The 17,049-nt window shown below is 33.7% G+C and overlaps 1 long non-coding RNA gene and 1 other non-coding gene across 2 annotated transcripts in view; one reads left to right on the plus strand and one right to left on the minus strand.

The window, feature by feature from the left end:
• The window catches only part of LOC118974024 (uncharacterized), a 358,703-nt gene that overhangs the window by 151,999 nt on the left and 189,655 nt on the right, over window positions 1-17,049 (plus strand). The window lies entirely within an intron of this gene.
• On the minus strand, window positions 12,392-12,543 carry LOC118974047 (small nucleolar RNA SNORA68). The gene has a single exon (XR_005063633.1). It is a non-coding gene; the product is annotated as a small nucleolar RNA SNORA68 (small nucleolar RNA).

Below are 17,049 nucleotides of genomic sequence, written 5' to 3' on the forward strand. Positions count from 1 at the left end.
CCTCCTTCTGGCATATCTCCATCCCCTCTTCCTGCCTGTACTGGTCATTTTTCAGGCCAGCGGCTTAGCTGTTGACCTGGAGTCTTCCCCTCCTGCTGTCCTAGAATCACTTCCTCTGCTCTCCTCTGAGAAGTCCTATGCCACTCGGACTTCTCAATGTACATGTACTAATTATCTCTCTCACTTTGGACTCTTTTATTAATTCATCTGATCTATGGTATATTTAAACTCTATGATTATAGGGACAGGTTTATTAGAAGTAATATTATATATTGGTCTGAATAAATTGTGCACGCTTTCAAAGATTTAGGTTCAAATTCCCTAATACCATTTTTTAATAATTGCTTCCTTTGTTCTCTCTGATCTCTACTTTTAGATTTCTAATAGTTGGATGTTGGCCTTCATGGACACAACACTAAGCTGCCCTTTTCCTTATCTAAGACTCTCATTTTTTAATCTCTTCACTTCTATTTTCTGTATGTCTTAAATTTTTTATAGAGGTGAAATTGGTATATAACAATATGTTAGTTGCAGGTGTACAACATACTTTAATTTTTCACATAGTATAATACCTTGTAGGTCCATCTGTGTTGCAAATTTGCAAATGGCAAGATCTCTTTCTTTTTATGGCTGAATAATATTCCATTTTATATATATATATATATATATGTATATATACACATACATATATATATGTATATATGTATATGGTTACATATCTTGGCTATGTAAATAATGCTACAATAAATATAAGGGTGTACATATCTTTTCAAATTAATAACTTCATCTTCTTCAGGTAGATTCCCAGAAGTAAAATTGTTGGGTTGAATGGTATTTCTATGTTCAGTTTTTTGAAAAACATGGATGGGCATGGAGGGTATTACACCAAGTGAAATAAGTCAGTCAGAGAAAGATGAGTACCACATGGTTTCACTTATATGTGGAAACTGAAAAACAAAACAAACAAACACAAAACAGAAATAGACTCATGAACACAGAGAATGGATGTTTGCTTACCATGGTGGAGGGGGGTGAAATAGGTGAACAGGATAAAGATATACAAGCTTCAAATTATAAAATAATTTAGTCATGGGGATGGAAATATACCATAGGGAATATAGCTTATGATATTGTAATACCTTTTTATGGTGATAGATGATAACTACACTTACATGTGAGCATTTAATAGGTATATAGTTGATAAATCACTAAGTTGTTCATCTGAAACCAATAAAATATATATAAATTATATCTCATTAAAAATGATTATAAAAAAATGATCTGCTTTTTGTCCACAATACAAATTTATCACCACAAGAAGTCTTGTTACTGTCTACCATCATACAACTAATTTCTTTCACCCATTTCACACACCTCCTAACCCTTTCTCCTCTTATAACCACCAGTCTGGTCATTGTATCTAAGAACTTCTATTTTGTTTGATTGTTTTTTTAGACTACACATATAAGTGAAATGCTACAGAATTTATCTTTATCTGACTTATTTCATAAGCATAATACATTCAAGCTCTATGTTGTTGTAAATGACAAGAATTACTTTTTTTTTAAGAATTTCTTTATTTTATGGCTGAGTAATAGTTCACTCTGTGTGTGTGTATATATATATGTAATGACATCTTTATTGATTCATCCACTGAAGAACACAAGTTGTTTCCATGTCTTGGAAAGAAATAATGCTACAGTGAACATTGGGGTGCATATATCATTTGGAATTAGTATTTTCGTTTTCTTCAGAATATATGCAGAAGTAAAATAGTTGCATCATATGGTAGTTCTATTTAAAAATTTTAAAGAACCTCCATATTGTTTTTCATAGTTGGCTGCACTAATTTACATTCCCATCAAGAGTGTACAAGGGGTCCCTTTTTTCCATATCCTCTCCAATACTACTTGTTTCTTGTTTTTTGATAACAGCCATTCTAATAGTATGAGGTGTTATCTAATTGAGGTTTTGATTTGTATTTCCCTGATGATTAGTGATGTTGAGGATCTTCTCATATGCTTGTGGGCCATCTATATATCTTTGGAAAAATGTCCATTTAGATCCTCTGCCCATTTTGTAATCTGATATATATATTTCTGTGAGTTAAGTTCTTTATATATTTTGGATATTAACCCCTTACAATATATGATTTGCAAATTCTCCCATTGATTAAGTCAACTTTTCATTTTGTTGATGAGTTCCTTGCTGTGCCAAAACTTTGAGTTTAATGTTACCCCACTTGTTTACATTTATAGTTTTGTTCCCATTGCTTTTTCTGGAGTCAGATCCAAAAATGCACTGCCAAAATTGATATTGAGAGGCTTACTGCATACGATTTCTTCTAAAAGTTTTATGCTTTCAGGTCTTACATTGAAATCTTTAATCAATTTTGAGTTAATATGTGTGGATGGTGTGAATTTTATTCTTTTGCATGTTTCTGTCCAATTTTCTGAACACCATTTAAAGAAGGAACTATCCTTACCCCATTTGTTTTCTTGGCTCCTTTGTTATAAATTAACTGACCTTACATACATGGATAACACACCAGTGTGTAGACATTGGGAAAGAGATCATATCAGGCCATGATCCCCAAGAGAAAGGACACACATGGATTGATCTCTGTACAAGCACCAGATTTCTTCCTGTAAGCAATTCCCACGTTGCAACCCAAGGAGAGGGAATTCAAAAGTATCACTGAATTGAAATGGCAGAAATTCAATTTGAGGAGGTCACGGTGGCTAGAATTTGTGCAACTGAATATAGTAAGAATCTGCATACATAGAGAACAATGCAGAAGGTTCTCACAAGTCTTTAGCTCACTACTGATTGGCACATGTGTGAGGAAACTATCTGAGGCTGGGAAAGATCTTCTAGAGGAGGAGGGAGAATATTTCTTGAGCTCACTCTGGGTTGGGAGTCATTCATGTTCGCAGTGACCAAAGTGGAAAAAATTCATAAATTCAACTACATAGCAATTTGTGTAATCTTTAGAAGGGCATTTTCTTAATAATAGGACTAAACTAATCCTAAATAACCAGCTGCTCTGACTTTGAAAGAATACAAATGATTTTATTTAACTAACTGAGTGTAAGACATCTGATATCACTTAAAGAAGTGCAATAAAATCCACAAACTTAAAAGGTAAAATTGACAATATTTGGAATCTTATGTATGGATCCTATATCCTATGCATGCAAAGAAGCCAGAAAATAAAACCCACAAGCAAGAGAAGAAACAATGAATAGAAATACCCAGAGATTACAGAAATGATGGAACTGGGCTAGAGAAACAAGTCCTGGTAATACAGATACTGTAAATATGCCCCATTGTTCAAGAGGTAGAGGAAAATAGCACAGTGAGAAATAGAAAATATCTAAGAGGCTCAAATTAAATGCCTAGAATTGAAAAACACACTGAATGTAATTAAAACATATTAGGCAATGAAGAAGAAAAGGTCAGTAAACATGAAGACATGCTAATGGGAACTAGCCAAAATAAACTACATGAAAGAAAAAGAATGATAAAAGAAATGAACAGAACATCACTGATATCTGGAATAATACCAAATGATTGAACATACATCTTATTAGCATCCCAAGAGGAGTAGGAAGAAAAAATATTTGAGAAAGCAGTGTCTCCAAGTATTCTTAATTTGAGAAAAATTATAAATCCACATGAATTACTTTCCTATTGCTTCTATAACAAATTGCCACAAATTTAGTGGCTTCAAATTACAAAAATGTATTATCTTCCAGTCCTGGAGGTTAGAAGTTTGAAATGAGTCTCTATAGGCTAAAACCAGGGTACAGGTAGAGCTGTGTTCCTTACTGAAGAATCTAGAAGAAACCCCATTTTCTTTTCTTTTTCTAGGTTCTGCAATTTATGTATATTGTAATAGTTGGCTGAGTTTTTCTCATCTGGTATCACTCTGACACTGACTCTTGTTTCCCTCTTTCACCTAAAAGGAACCTTGTGGTTATATTGGTTCCACTAAAATAATCCAGGGTAATCTTCTCATCTCAAAGTTATTTGACTTGCAAGTTGAATTCTGTTTACCACCTTAATTCCTTATTGCTATATTATGTCACATATTCAAAAGTACTGGGAATGGACATGGACATATTTAGGGGACCACTATTCCACCTACAAAACCACATTTCCAAGAAGTTTAATGAACAAACAGCAAAATAAAAATAAAGAAAGCCATAACAATCCATATTAGACAATTATTCATGACCAGCTGTGAGGGAAAAAATGTTAAAATAGTTACAGAGGGAAAGACACATTACATGCAGAAGACCAAAGACATGAAAGAAAGCACACTTGTTTTCAGAAATTATGCAAGTGAGGTGATCATGGAAAGACATCTTTAAGATAATAAAAGGAAAAACTGCCAACCTACAATTCTATACCCAGCAATAATATTTTCCAAAATAAAAGCAAAATATTCTCAGAAAAATGAGATTTTCTAGTAGCAGATAAACACTACAAAAAAAAAATGTTAAATGAAGACAAAACTATTCAAGGAGAAGGCAAATGATACAAGGTAGAAATTTGTATCTATAGACAAAGAATGAATAGCACTACAAACTGCTAGCATAAAATATATTTTTCTTTATTTAAAAAGTTTTTTAAAAAATAACTTGAGGTAAAAGTAATGACAATGTATTTTCAGGTTTATAGTATGAACAGAAGTAAAATACATAATGATTAGAGCACAAAGGAAAGAAGTAGGATAGTGGAAGTATATGGCAAGGTTTTCATGCTGTGTTTGAACTGGTATAATTATCAGCTAAAGTAAACTGACAAAGATATGTTTTGTGAACCTTTCAGGAATCACAGAAATAAAAGAGAAGTATAGAAAACAAGACAATAATAGTGATAAATTGAAATTACTAAAATATAATATAGGAAAATGGGATAAAAGAAAAATGAACAAAGAGCACATGGGACAAATATAAAACAAATTATAAGATGTTCACTTTGAACACAACAAATTAAAAGAGTTTGTCATTTGGACTTTAAAAAAGGAATAATCAACTCAATTCCGTATACAAGAATCCATTGTCGTGTAAAAACATAGATAAGGCATACTTTCCTCCATTCTTTTATTTTTAACCCAACATACTAATCACAAAAGCTGGAGTGGCTATGTTAATATCAAAGTATATTTCAGAACAAAGAATACTACCAGACATTTCATATTGATGAAGGGGTGAAGTTTTGGATATGTATTTAACAACAGTTTAAAAATGTCTGAAGCAATGACTGACCAATCTGAAAGGAGAAATAATAAATATGCAATTATCATTTCAAGATATTTTAGCACTCTTCTTTCATTAATTAATGGAATAAGTAGGTGGAAAATCAGCAAAGAAATAGAATACCTAAACAGCACTATTATGCAACATGATTTAATTAACATTTGTAGAACACCTCTTCCTTCTACAGCAGAATATACATTCATTTAAAGTACACAGAGAACATTCAGCAAGACAGAATACACATTAGGCTAGAAAAACAAGTCCTGGTAATTTTAAGAGGGTTAAAATCATACAAATTGTGTTTCCTGACCATAGTAGAATTAGAGTACAAATGAATAACAGAAACATATCTCTAAGATCCTAATATTTATAAATTACACAGTGTATTTCCAAATAACCAAGAAGTTAAAGAAAAAAATTGCATGGGAAACCAGAAACTCAATGAAAGTATAAATGAAACAAACCAAAATTTCTAGGATATAGTTAAAGCAGGAAGAACATTATAGAAATACATTCTTCTACTAGAAAAGTAGAAAGGTCTCAAAAAACTTAGATTGCATCTTAAAAAATTAGAAAAAGAGCATTTTAAACTCAAAATAAGTAGATGAAATGGACAAATTCCTTCTAAAAAAACCGACAGAAGAAATAGTAAATCTTAAAGTCTTATCGTGTTTACAGACTGGCATTGACTTAGTAATATCAAACCTTGCAAAGGAACTCCAAGCAAGTCTAGCTTCACTAGTGAATTCCACCATCTGTATGCATAAACTTTTCTGAAGTAGAGGAAAAGAATGAACATTTCCTAACTTATTCTACAAAGCAACTTTAACCTTGATATGGAAATCTGACAAGGACATTAAAGAAAGGAAAAACACAGGCAAACATCATCCATAAGTATAGATACAAAACAGGAAGCACAAGTTCTAAAATAAATCCATCAACAGATTTATACAAAATGAGTAATACAAACAACCAATTTGAATTTTTCCAGGAATGAGAAGTTGTCTTAATATTTAAATCTCTCTACATATAATTAATCACATTAACCAAATAATGGAGAAAGTTTTATAATTATCTGAATATATTCATGCCCCTGTATGCTAAAAAAAACACAATTGGGAAACTAAAATTATAAGAAATATTTCTTAATCTCATAAATCTAGGAAATAATCTACAACTATAATAATTATGGAGAAATACAGAAATCTTTCCGAGACCATGAAAGTATTGATGTCAACTTTTACAACTTCTACTCAGTATTTTATTAACAATTCTTGACTGTGAAGTAAGGCAAGGGAAAAAAAGTAAAGGTATTTAGGATTTTGAAGGAAAAAATTAAATAGTCATTATTTGCTAATAACATGATTATTATGTAGAAAATCTAAAAGAGTTACAGATGAATTATTAGTATCCATAAATGAGTTTAGCAAGATTTCTCAATATAGATTCAATATCAAAAAACTAATTGTATTTCTCTACACTAGGAATAAACAATTTTAAAATGAAATATTAACAGATAGTATTTAAAATAGACCTAATATTCAGTACCTAAGAATTATTCTAAGGAAAAAGGTAAAAGAACTCAATGGAGGACATGAAATATTGAGAGAAGTAAAAGAAGGCCTAAACAAATAAGTTGACATGCAGTGTTTATGTATGAGAAGATTCTATATTAAAACAATTGCAGTTGTTTACCATATTGATCAATAAATGCAGTATAATTTCAAAAAAATATCCTATTTAATATCTATTTAATAGAAAATAAGGTAATTAAAAAATTTATATAGAAACTCAAATGACCAAGAATAGCCAAGCTGTTCTTAAAACAAGATAGAAGAATTTACTAGTTATAAAAAAAATTAATAAATCTGTGGTAATTAACATGATTACCTCAAAAATATAAAGTAGCCCAATGGACATTATTTTGAAGACTTGGGAATAGACTTGCATGGTATTAAATTCTTGACTTATAAAAATGCCAGTTCTTCAGAGCAATATTAAAAGGAAGGCCTTTTAAAGAAATGGTCTAGGGTCAGTGCAATATACATATGTTATGAAGTGAAAGTCAACCTTTGCATTGTAGCATACATAAAAAACATGTCCTGGCAAATTTTAGAGTGAAGTATAAATAGTAAAATAATAAAGCTCCCAGGTTGGGGTTGTCTTATAGGGTCCCTCAATAGAACTCTACTCAATATAACTGTTTATTTGCAGTGCTACATATTTTATATTTATTTTATCTTATTTACTTAAAAATTATTCTGAGTGGTGCTCAGTCTTCCCCATATACTAAAGGGATCCATGGTAAAAAACTTTAGGAATTACTGTAATATATTCATGATATTGGTGGTAGGATTCCCCAGACACTCAAAGGAATCTGTGGAAAAAAATGTTTAGAAATTACTGTAATATATTTATGATATTGGTGGTAGGGAAAAATTTCTTAAGTAGGATACAAAAAGCAGAAACTATGAAGTAAATTTTTAATTAAAAAAATGTTTAAATCCAAAAAATACATAATGGATTATACTCAAATTAAGAACTCTTCTTTATCAAGTGCCATTAAGAGAATGAAAATGCAATTGCAAAGTGTTCTTATTCAAGATATGTAACATATTCATTTAAATCAATGAGAAAAAAAAAGTAGGAAATTGGGCATTAGTTTGAAAGCACACTTTTTATAATTTTATTTATTTTTAAAATATTTTTTATTAATGTGTTATTGATATAGTCTTAAAAAGGTTTCACATGAGCAATATTGTGGTTATTACATTCACCCATATTATCAAGTCCCCCCCCCCCCACACACAGTGACTGTCCATCAGCCTAGTAAGACGCTGTAGAGTTACTATTTGTCTTCTCTATGCTATACTGCCTTCCTCCTACATTATGTGTGCTAATTGTAATGCCGCTTATTCCCCTTCTCCCTCGCTTCCCACCCGCACTCTACAGTCCCTTTCCCTTTGGCAGCTGTTAGTCCATTCTTGGGTTCTGTGAGTCTACTGCTGTTTTGTTCCTTCAGTTTTTGCTTTGTTCTTATGCTCCACAGATGAGTGAAATCATTTGGTACTTGTCTTTTTCTACCTGGTTTATTTCACTGAGCATAAAAACCTCTAGCTCCATCCATGTTTTTGCAAATGGTAGGATTTGTCTTCTTCTTCTTATGGCTGAATAATAGTCCATTCTGTATGTGTGCCACATCTTCTTTATTCATTCATCTAATGACGGACACTTAGGTTGCTTCCATATCTTGGCTATTGCAAATAGTGCTGCGATAAATCAAGACAATTTGATACTGGCACAAGAAGTGATAAATAGGGGTGCATATGTCTTTTTGAATCTGTGATCCTGTTTTCTTAGGGTAAATTTCTAGGAGTGGGTCAAATGGTATTTCTATTTTTAGTTTTTTGAGGAACATCCATACTGCTTTCCACAATGGTTTAACTAATTTACAATCCCACCAGCAGAGTGGGAGGGTTCTCTTTTCTCTGCATCCATGTTAGTGTTTGTTGCTCCTGGTCTTCTGTATGTTGGCCATCCTAACTGTTGTGAGGTGATATCTCACTGTGAATTTAATCTGCATTTCCCAGATAATTAACAATGTGAAGCATCTTTTCATGTACCTGTTGGACATCTGAATTTCTTCTTTGGAGAATTGTCTGTTCAGATCCTCCACCCATTTTTTAATAGGGTTATTTGCTTTTGGGTGTTGAGGCATGTGAGTTCTTTATATATTTTGGATGTTAACCCTTATTGGATATGTCATTTATGAATATATTCTCCCATACTGTAGGATGCCTTTATGTTCTACTGATGGCATCCTTTGCTGTGCAGAAACTTTTTAATTTGATGTGGTCCCATTTGTTCATTTTTGCTTGTTTCCCTTGTGGTCAGGAAAAAGTTGCTCATGTTTATATTCAAGAAATTTTTGCCTATGTTTTCTCCTAAGAGTTTTATGGTTTCATGACTTGTGTTCAGGTCTTTGGTCCATTTTGAGTTTACTCTTGTGTATGGAGTTAGACAGTAATCCAGTTTCATTTTCTTACATGTAGCTATCCAATTTTGCCAACACCAGCTGTTGAAGAGGCTGTCATTTCCCCATTGTATATTCATAGCTTCTTTATCATATATTAATTGGATATATATGTGTGGGTTTATATATGGACTCTCTATTCTGTTCCATTGATCTATGGGTCCATTCTTGTGGCAGTATCAAATCAAAGGCCTTGATTACAGTGCCTTTGTAGTAGAGCTTGATGTCAGGTAGCATAATTCCCCTGCTTTATTCTGCCCTCTCAGGATTGCTTTGGCTATTTGGGGTTTTTTGTGGTTCCATATGAATTATAGAACTATTTATTCTAGTTCATTGAAGAATGCTGTTGGAATTTTAATGAGGATTGCATTGAATCTGTAGATTGCTTTAGGCAGTATGGCCATTTTGACAATATTAATTCTTCATATCCGTGAGCACAAGATGTATTTCCATTTATTGTTATCTTCTTTAATTTCTCTTAGGAGTGTCTTGTAGTTTTTATGATACAAGTCTTTCTCCTCCTTGGTTAGGTTTATTCCTAGGCATTTTATTCTTTTAGATGCAATTGTAAATGAAATTGTTTTTCTCTTTCTTCTAGTTCATTTTCAGTATATAGAAATGCTACAGATTTTTGTGTATTAATTTTGTATCCTGCAACTTCGCTGAATTCAGTTGTTAGTTCTAATCGTTTTGGGTGGATTCTTTAGGGTTTTTTATGTACAACATCATGTCTTCTGCAAACAGTGACAGTTTACCTTCTTCCTTACCAATATGGATGCCTATATTTCTTTGTGTTGTCTGATTGCTGTTGCTAGAATCTGCAGTACTATGTTGAATAAAAGTGGGGAGAGTGGGTATCCTTGTCTTGTTCCAAATCTTAGAGGAAAATATTTCAGCTTTTCGTTGTTAAGTATTTGGGTATGGATTTGTCATATATGACCCTTAGTTTTTGGAGGTACTTGGCCTCTATACCCATTTGTTGAGAGTTTTTATCATGAAAGGATGTTGAATTTTGTCAAATGCTTTTACAGCATCTGTTGAGATGATCGTGTTTTTTGCCCTTTTTGTTGATGTTGTGTATGATGTTGATGAATTTTTGAATATTGTACCATCCTTGCATCCCTGGAATAAAGCCCACTTGATCATTATAGATCTTTTTGATATACTTTTCAATTTGGTTTGCCTGTATTTTGTTGAGTATTTTTGCATCTATATTCACCAGGGATATTGTTCTGTAATTTTCTTTTTTTGTTGTGTCTTTGCCTGGCAGTGGTATTAGAGAATGCTGGCTTTATAGAATGAGTTTGGAAGTATTCCCTCCTCTTCTACTTTTTGGAAAATTTTAAGAAGGATGGGTATTAGGTCTTCTCTGAATGTTTGATAAAATTCAGCAGTGAAGCCATCTGAAACAGGAATTTTATTCTTAGGTAGTTTTTTGATTACCGATTCAATTTCATTTCTGGTAATTGGTCTGTTCAGATTTTCTGTTTCTTCCTTGGTCAGGTGTTGAAAGGTTGTATTTTTCTACAAAGTTTTCCATTCTAGGGTATCCAATTTATTAGCATATAATATTTCATAGTATTGTTTAATAATTCTTTGTATTTTTGTGGTGTCTGTAGTGGTTTTTCCTTTTCATTTCTGATTCTGCTAATGTGTATACACTCTCTTTCTTTCATTTCAAGTCTGGCTAGGGGTTTATCTAGTTTGTTTGTTTTCTTGAAGAACCAATTCCTGGTTTCATTGATTCCATTTTATTCCTCTCAATTTTATTTATTTCTGCTCTAATCTTTATTATGTCCCTCCTTCTACTGACTTTGAGACTCATTTGTTCTTTTTTTCTCTTTTCATTAACTGTGAGTTTTAAATGTTCATTTGGGATTGTTCTTCTTTCTTGAGGTAAGCCTGTATTGCCATATACTTTCCTTTTAGAACTACCTTTGCTGTATTTCACAGATTTTGGGTTTTGGAGTTGTTTTTGTCTGTCCCCCTATATTGCTTGATTTCTGGGTTTTTTTATGGTCATTAATCCATTGATTGTTTAGCACTATGTTATTAAGCCTCCATCTGTTTGTGGGCTTTTTTGTTTTCTTTGCATAATGTATTTCTAGTCTCATACCTTTGTGGTCTGAGAAGGTGGTTGGTACAATTTCAATCCTTCTGAATTTACTGAGGCTCTTTTTGTGTCCTAGTATGTGATCTATTCTGGAAAATGCTCCAAATGCACTTGAGAAGAATGTGTAGCCTGCTTATTTGGGTGGAGTGTTCTGTAGATATCAGTTAGTTCCCTCTGTTCTAACATGTTCTTCAGTGCCTCTCTTTTCTTATTTTCTGTCTGGTTGATCTGTTATTTGGAGTGAGTGGTGTGTTGATGTCTTCTAAAATGAATGTATTGCATTCTACTTCCCCCTTTAATTTTTTTAGTAGTTGTTTCACATAATTAAATGCTACTATGTTGGGTGCATAGATATTTATAGTGGTCATGTCCTGTTTTTGGACTGACCCCTTTATTGTTATGTAGTGTCCTTCTTTGTCTCTTGTTACTTTTTGTTTTGAAGTCGATTCTCTCTGATATGAGTAAGTACTGCAACTCCTGCTTTTTTCTCCTTACTAGTTGAATGAAATATCCTTTCTCATCCCTTCACTTTTAGTCTGTGTATGTCTTTGGGTTTGAAGTCTCATGTAGGCAGCATATAAACATGTCTTGCTTTTTTATCCATTCTGTAACACAGGGTCTTTTAATTGGTGCTTTCAGTCCATTTACGTTTAGGGTGATTATTGATAGATATGTACTTATTGCCGGTATAAGCTTTAGATTCGTGGTGACCAAAGGTACAAGGGCAGTTTCTTTACAATCTAACAGCCAAACTTAACTTGCTTATTATGCTATTTCAAACACAATCTAAAGGTTTTTTCTGTTTGTTTTTTTCTTCTTCTTTTTTTTTCTTTTTTTTCTGCAGGGAGAAGGTAGGTTGAGCATATATCCTGGAGTCTGGGTGTCCCCAAAATGTCCCATCAAGTGCAGGCCTGTGGAGCCCCCAACTTGGGAACTAGGTGACCACAGCCTCTGGTGCAGGAAGGCAATAGCCACCAGGAGTGTAGAACCTCCAAATTCACTTTGAAGGGCACAGTCACAGCCCCCCAAAGGCGACAAGATCCAGTTGCTGTTAACACCTCTATTTAATCTAAAGGGTTTTATTCCTTCTTTTTCTTCCTCCTCCACTCTTTATATATTTGTTATGTTCTGTATTCTTTGTGTATTCCTTGACTGACTTTGTGGGTAGTTGATTTAATTTTGCATTTGCTTAGTGATTAATTGGTCTCCTTCCTTACTGTGGTTTTATTTTCTCTGGTGACAGCTATTTGGCCTTAGGAGCACTTCCATCTAGAACAGTCCCCCTCCAAAATACACTGCAGAGATGGTTTGTGGGAGGTAAATTCCCTCACATTTTGCTTATCTGGAAATTGTTTAACCCTTCCTTCAAATTTAAATGATAATTTTGCCTGGTGGATTATTCTTGGTTGGAGGCCCTTCTGTTTCATTGCATTAAATATATCATGCCACTCCCATCTGGCATGTAAGGTTTTTGCTGGGAAGTCTGATGATAGCCTGATGGTTTTTCTTTGTAGGTGATGTTTTCTCTCTCACTCGTTGCTTTTAATACCCTGTCCTCATCCTTGATATTTGCCATTTTAATTATTATATATCTTGGTGTTGTCTTCCTTGGGTCCCTTGTGTTGGGTGATCTGTGCTCCTCCATGGCCTGAGAGACTATTTCCTTCCCCAGACAGGGGAGTTTTAAGCAATTTTTTTTCCTCAAGGAGACTTTCCATCTTTTTTTTTTTCTCTCTTCTTCTTCTGGTACCCCTATAATGTGAATATTGTTCCATTTGGATTGGTTCCATATTTCTCTTACTATTCTTTTATTCCTAGAGACCCGTTTTTTTTCTGTGCCTCAGCTTCTTTGTATTCCTGTTCTCTAATTTCTATTTCATTTACTGTCTCCTCTGTCTCATCTAATCTGCTTTTAAAACCCTCTGTTATATGTTTCAGTTCAGATAACTGTATTTTTCAAAGTTTCTCTTTCTTGAATTCCTCCTTGAGGTTTTGAATATTTTTCTGTAGCTTCATGGGCATGTTTATGATTTTTATTTTGAAATCTTTATCAAGAAGATTGGCAATTTCAGTTTCACTGAGCCCTCTTTCTGGTGTTTGAGGAATTTTTGGCTGTGACAGATTCTTTTGCTGTTTCATATTCCTAATGATTACTATGGATAATAACTTAGTGTAGGCAGCACCCTCTAGTGCCCAGAATCTCTACTCTGTGGAGCTGCCCAGCCCCTGGAGAGATGGAGGGGTGGGTCACAGGTGTGTGGCACCAGTGCCTGCTGGGAGGAAAGAGCTTTTTCCTACTTCCTGGCTGCAGTGCCTGCCTCCACTGCCAGGGCCAGTGGGTGGACTGTGCAGGGAGGAGACTATGTTATGTCCTTGTAGCTGCCATATGTGAGGCCGTCTCTGGCTGGTCTGTTGTGATGGCGGACCTGCAGGTGCTGTCTGGGAGGAAGGAGCAGCATGCTGCATATCACAGTGGGGAGCTTTTGCGTCGTGTTGCCTAATGGGCTTGGAATGTGTGAAGCTACTGAAAGTTTCCAACCTCTGGGCTGAGTTTGCTGTGATGATTTTGTCCACCTGTCCTTTCTCCTGAGCAGGAGCTCTGTGTAATCCTTTCCCCTTTAGCAGCCCTTTCACGGTTGGGAAGTCTTTCAAAGTGCCCACCTTTCTTTTGTCCCTCTAATCCCCAGAGTACCATGTTAAAAATATGAAAACAGGTAATGACTTAAAATTGAGAGAAATATTATATTTGAAAAAGGAGGTATACAGAAATCCATTTTATACAAGTGAAACTTGTGGAAACTATCCATAGTGATAAAATTTCCCCTTACCATGGTGTGGTGGATGTGCAGGAGGTAGGAACCATGGCAGTAAAAGAAGTCTTGCCTTTTCCATGTTTTCTTTTTCACACACACCTGAGAATTGGTAGCTACATCTCTGCAGTGGTCAACTGCCCCCATTTTAAAATAAAAGCACCAACTGAAGGAACACTACCCATATTAAGATCCATTAGATGATGAAAAGTATTCATTTTCCTGTGTGGTCTACCTCTTTTTCATCTTTCTGAACCCCTAGAAATAACTACCTTACTGCATTTTATGTTTATTATTACTCTGTCTTTAAAAAACTCAAGTTATCACACATGTTTCTTTGAACAACATACTGTTAAGATTGTCTTGTTTTTGAGCTTCATGAAAATGATATGAAATGATATCATATTGTATGTAGTTTTCAGTGACTTGGTGTTTTGAACGTGATTTTTTCCCTGGGATTCATCCATGTTTCACAGATAGCTTTTATTCATTGTTGTATAATGTCACATTGTGTGAAAATGTCATAATTTATCTGTTCTCCTATAGATGAATGGTTGGGTTGTTTCTGTTTTTTATGTAATATACACTACTGCAATGAGCACATTTATACATGTTTCTGGATGACCATGTGGAGATTTCGCTAAGGCACCTGTAGCTATAACAGGCAGTAGCCAGAAGTGAAATGAGCTTTTGGTCACAGAAATTTGTGAGAAGGAAGGAGGTTTCACAAAATACCAAGATAGACTAATGAAATTTATAAGGATAAGATTAATATTTTTGTTTTTCTGAAGGAATGGGAGCATAGTGACACATGAAAGGGCAAGGAGCTAATATAATAGGTTGTCCTACTATGGAAAATAGTGTAATAGTTCCTCTAAAAATAAAACTTACATGTACTATATGATTTCCTTACAAACAAAAGTCCAGTACCAGACAGCTTCATTGGTAAATTTTACCAAAGATTCAAAAGAGAACTTACACCAATTCTCCTTAAACTCTTCAGGAAAATAGAGGAAGAGGAAGGAACACTTCCAAACTCATTTATGAGGCCAACAATTCTCCATTATGAAAACCAGACAAAGACAACACAAGAAAAGAAAATTACAGGCCAATATCCCTCATAAATGAAGATACAAAAAATCCTCAGCAAAATATTTGCAAACCAAATTCAGCAATATATTAAAAAGATCATACGAATGCAAATCAAAACCACAATGAAATGTCACCACACCTGTTAGAATAGCTATTACAGAAAAGACAAGAATATAACAAATATTAACAAAGCCGTGGAGAAAAGGGAACCCTTGTGCATTTGTGGCAATGTAAATTGGTGCAGCCACCAAAGAAAACAGTACGGAGATTCCTCAGAAAATAGAAAGTAGTACTACCATATTATCTAGTAATTCCATCTCTGAGGATTTATCGGAAGAAAATATAAACACTAATGAAAACATTTCTGCACCTTATGTTCATTGTAGCATTATTTACAATAGTTAAGATACAGAAAAAAACTAAGTGTCCATTGGCAGATGAATGCATAAAGAAAGTGTAGTATATATACAAGGGATTATTTTTCAGCCATTAAAAAGAATGAAATAAACACTTGTGATAACATGGATGGAATTCAAGAACATTATTATGTTAAGTGAAACAAGTCCAAGAAAGACAAAAACCATGTAAGGTCACTTATATGTGGGTTCTAAAATAGCAGAAAAACAGGCTCTTAAGGAACAGATTGGTGGTTGGCAGAGGTGGGGGCTGGAAATGGGCAAAATGGTTGAAGGGTGTCTGAAGGTACAGTGTTCCATTTCCAAAATAAGGCATGAGGCTGTAATTACAACATGGCAACTCTAATTAATAATACTATATTGCATATTGGAAAATTACTTAAGAGAGTAAATAAAAGTCCTCATCACACACAAAAAACATTCTGGATGCATAGTGAAGGATTTTAACTTAACTTATCATGATCTTTGTTTAATATGCACTAATATCAAGTCAGTAGGTAATACAACTGAAACTAATATAATGTTGTATATCAATTTTATCTCAGTTAAAAAAAAGAGTATTAGTATATGATCCTGCAATTCCACTACTGGGTATATAGCCAAAAGAATTGAAAGCAGGGGCTCAAATAAATATTTGTACACCAGTGTTCATAACAGCATTATTCACAAAAGCCAAAAGGTTAAAGCAAACAAAATGTCAATCAATGGATGAAAGGATAACTAAACGTGGTATGTACATACAATAGAATATTATTCAGCCTTTAAAAAATGAAGGAAATTCTGGCACATGCTATGACATGGATGAACCTTGACAATATTATGGTAAATGTAGTAAGCCAGAAACAAAAGAACAAATATTATGATTCCTCTTATATAAGGTAATCAGAATAGAAAATTCATAGAGACAGAGAATAGTAGGGTGCCAGTGCTGAGGAGAGACTACCAAGGAGTTATTATTTCATGGGTGCACCATTTTTGTCTGGGGAGACAAAAAACTTATGGAAACAGTGGTGATGGTAGCACAAGTGTTTATGTGCTTGATGTTACTGAACTGTGTACTAGAAAACGGTTAAAATGGTAAGTTTTATGTTATGTATACTTTACCACAATAAAAAAGTGATGAGTTTACATAATATGAAAATATCTCTAATTCATAACCTTAAATATAACCTAGTCAGTAGTTTCTATTGTTATTATTCACCATTAATTGGACTGAAATTTAGTATCAGAGTACAGTTTGTAAAAACGTATAACCAAATATGTATGTTCATAAGAAATGTTAGTGTTCCTTATAAGGAACTATGACTAGAATAATGTT

Source organism: Manis javanica, chromosome 4 (genome assembly GCF_040802235.1).
Source record: "Manis javanica isolate MJ-LG chromosome 4, MJ_LKY, whole genome shotgun sequence".
Lineage (NCBI taxonomy): Eukaryota > Metazoa > Chordata > Mammalia > Pholidota > Manidae > Manis > Manis javanica.